The 4,042-nt window shown below is 40.7% G+C and overlaps 1 non-coding gene across 1 annotated transcript; it reads right to left on the bottom strand.

The window, feature by feature from the left end:
* Positions 1–359: 359 nt before the first annotated feature.
* LOC149767787 (small nucleolar RNA R71) lies at positions 360–468 on the bottom strand. The gene has a single exon (XR_016409264.1). It is a non-coding gene; the product is annotated as a small nucleolar RNA R71 (small nucleolar RNA).
* Between the last annotated feature and the right edge of the window lie 3,574 nt (positions 469–4,042).

The following is a 4,042-nucleotide window of genomic DNA, read 5'->3' as shown; positions in this document are numbered from 1 at the left end:
CCATGTTATGACTCTAAGACAATACCTACAACCGGCTAGGACTAGTCAGCCTTCATGCATAATTTTTCCTGATAATGTAGGACATTTTGACATCAAACCAGAGGTAATCCAATTGCTGCCCAAGTTTCATGGGTTAGAGTCCGAAAGTCCGTATTTTCATTTAAAGGATTTTGAAGAATTGAGCATTACATTTAGAGTGCCAAACGTCACCGAGGATGTCCTCAAGTTGACATTGTTTCCTTTCTCTCTAAAGGATAAGGCCAAAACATGGCTAAACTCTTTGCGACCTAGATTAATAAGAACTTGGCAAGATATGCAGAGAGAATTTTTAAAGAAGTTCTTCCCCACACAAAGAACCAACTTTCTGAAAAGACATATCAGCAATTTCCAACAAAAAGATAATAAAACATTTTATGAATGTTGGGAAAGATTTAAAGACCTTCTTCTCTCATGCCCTCATCACGGATTCGAAACTTGGAGAACCATTAGCTTCTTTTATGAAGGTTTATCTCCACAGTTGAAACAGTTTGTAGAGACCATGTGCAATGGTAGATTCTTAGAAAAACAACCTGATGAGGCATGGGAGTATTTGGATTTCCTTGCTGAGACTGCCCAACTTTGGGATAACGGGGATAGAAACACCAAGTCTTTACCTAAGCCTACTAGCTCTGTACAGGGAGGCCTTTACAACCTCAGAACTGAGGATGATCTTCATGCTAAAATGGCAGCCCTCACTAGGAAGGTAGAAGAAATTGAGCTTAGGAAGATTGAGCCTGTCAAGACTATAGAACTTAGAAACGAGTGTTGTGGTATCTGCGATATGTCGGGTCATACTACTACAGATTGTCCCACCATACCGGCATTCAAAGAAGTCTTGCACGATCAAGCAAATGCTATGAACTCCTACCAAAAGTCTTATAAAGATCCATACTCGAATACCTATAACCCTGGTTGGAAGAATTATCCAAACTTTAGGTGGAGAAACGATCATCCTCAACAGTCACACCATTCAGCTCCTCCACCTGCACATCCTACTTATGCACCACCACCTTCTCAGAAGCCGAATATTGAGGATACCTTGCAATCTATACAAACTTTTCTACAAGGTCAAGCTAATATCAATGCTCAAAATACTCGAAATTTTGAAGATATAAGGAACCAATTGTCAATGTTGACCACCGTCCTAAGTACCCAAGAGAAGGGTAAGCTTCCAGCTCAACCCCAACCTAACCCACAAATGCACGGTAGTAATAATACGGCTCCCTCTAGTTCGCATACAGAACATGCAAAAAGCATTATGACTTTGCGTAATGGGAAAGTTATCGATCAGACCGTCCCATTGAGACCGCGAGTCACTTCTAATTCTGATACCCCCAAAGTCGATGAAAGGAACAAAGAAGAAGTCGAGGTCCCAACTTCTACCGAGAAAGTTGAATGTCCTTTTCCTCCACCTTTTCCACAACGGTTAAAGCCGTTGCAAAAGCTCGAACCTAATTCTGAAATTCTTGAGCTTTTTAAACAAGTAAAGATCAACATACCTCTTCTTGATGCAATCAAATAAGTACCCTCATATGCCAAATTTTTGAAGGACTTATGTACTGTTAAGCGCCGATTAAATGTTAAGAAGAAGGCATTTTTAACTGAAAATGTGAGTGCTATTTTGCAGCACAACATTCTTCCTAAATATAAAGATCCAGGTTGCCCAACCATCTCATGCATCATAGGCAACTTTAGGATAGAGCGAGCATTGTTAGATTTAGGGGCGAGTGTGAATTTGTTGCCATATTCTGTATATGAGCAACTTGGTTTAGGTGAGTTGAAGCCAACCTCCGTCACTTTGCAATTAGCTGACAGGTCAGTTAAAATTTCAAGGGGGATTATCGAGGATGTATTAGTCCAAGTAGACAAGTTCTACTTTCCTGTCGATTTTATTGTATTGGACACACATCCGGCTTCGAACTCACAGTCTCAGATTCCGGTCATTTTAGGACGTCCATTCCTTGCAACTTCTAATGCATTGATTAATTATAGGAATGGTGTCATGAAGCTTTCTTTTGGTAACATGACCTTAGAATTGAATATTTTTAATGTGTGCAAACAACCCAATGATCCCGAAGAGAGTAAGGAGGTTGATTGGGTTGAAACCATCGCAGAAGATTATTTGTTAGCTAAAGCAATTAACGACCCATTCAATGATAGCTTAATTGATTGTTGTCCTAATGGAACCAATGATGATGATTTGTCAGTCACACCTATTGTGGATAATCTGGATATCAAGATGGTCAATGGGTGGAGACCAAAACAAGGAGAATTTGAGAGATTGTCGCCTCGAGAGGTAAAAATAGTACCATCCCATGAGCAAGCACCCAAGCTCGAATTAAAACCCTTACCAAAGGAACTTAAGTATGCTTTTCTTGGACCCGAAGATACTTTTCCTGTAATCATCTCGTCTGGACTTGATCATACCCAAGAAAGAAAATTAATTGATGTTTTAAAGAATCATAAAGGAGCCTTAGGGTGGTCTATTGCCGATTTGAAGGGAATTAGCCCCTTAATTTGCACGCACCGGATATATTTGGAGGACAATGCCAAAACCACAAGGCAAATGCAACGAAGGTTAAATCCTACAATGAGAGATGTGGTTAAGGCAGAAGTCCTCAAGTTGCTAGACATGGGTATTATTTACCCAATTTCCGACAGCAAGTGGGTAAGCCCTACTCAAGTCGTCCTAAGAAATCGGGTTTGACGGTATTAGAAAATGAACAAGGTGAACTAGTTCCAACTCGTGTCCCGACGAGTTGGCGCATGTGTGTTGACTACTGAAAGCTGAATTTGGTCACACGAAAGGATCACTTTCCTCTACCCTTCCTAGACCAAGTATTGGAGAGGGTTGCAGGGCATGATTTCTATTGTTTTCTCGATGGCTATTCGGGATATTATCAAATTGAAATTTCACCGGAAGATCAAGAGAAGACTACCTTCACTTGTCCTTTTGGCACATTTGCTTTCCGACGAATGCCATTCGGGTTGTGTAATGCACCTGCAACATTCCAAAGATGCATGCTCAGCATCTTTGAAGACATGAACGAGAAATTTTTGGAAGTGTTCATGGACGACTTCTCCGTTTTTGGCGACACATTTGATGATTGCCTGTCACATTTACAAGCTGTCTTAGCTCGATGTATGGAAAAGAATTTGATACTGAATTGGGAGAAATGCCACTTCATGGTGCCAAAGGAAATTGTCTTAGGACATATTGTTTCATCGAAGGGCATGGAAGTAGATAGAGCTAAGACTGATTTAATTGCTAAGCTACCTGCACCCAAGACGATTAGAGATGTTAGATCATTTTTGGGTCTCGCCGGATTTTATAGGAGGTTCATCAAGGACTTTAGTGCCGTAGCTCGACCATTATGTAACCTCCTAGCCCTTGATACATCGTTCAATTGGACTGAAACTAGCCAAGATGCATTCGAGAAGTTAAAGTCTATGCTTAGCACTGCACCCATCGTTCGACCACCTGATTGGTCATTACCTTTTGAGATTATGTGCGACGCTAGCGACTATGCGATAGGAGCTGTCCTAGGACAATGCAAGGATAATAAGCCACATGTCCTTTACTATGCAAGCAAAACCTTAAACGATGCTCAAATGAATTACACTACCACCGAGAAGGAATTGCTTGCAGTAGTATTTGCCTTAGATAAATTTCGCTCTTATATCCTTGGTGCTCCTATTGTTATCTTCACGGACCATGCGGCACTAAAATATTTGTTGGATAAGAAAGAGGCCAAACCATGCTTAATACGATGGATACTTCTACTCCAAGAATTTGACATCACTATCAAAGATAAAAAAGGAGTAGAGAATGTGGTTGCTGACCATTTATCATGATTAGTTTTTCATGATTCAGTGCCACAGTTTTCCATCAAGGACTCATTCCCTGAAGAGCAGTTGTTTGCACTTTCTAGTATACCATGGTATGCAGATATTGTAAATTTACTTGTTACAAGCCGGATGCCGGAGCATTGGGGGTCGACAG

Source organism: Phoenix dactylifera, chromosome 4 (genome assembly GCF_051530095.1).
Source record: "Phoenix dactylifera cultivar Ajwa chromosome 4, Ajwa_hap1_PhDact_Kaust_v1.1, whole genome shotgun sequence".
In the NCBI taxonomy this organism is placed as follows: domain Eukaryota; kingdom Viridiplantae; phylum Streptophyta; class Magnoliopsida; order Arecales; family Arecaceae; genus Phoenix; species Phoenix dactylifera.
This window is presented reverse-complemented; position numbering and strand designations above follow the sequence as displayed.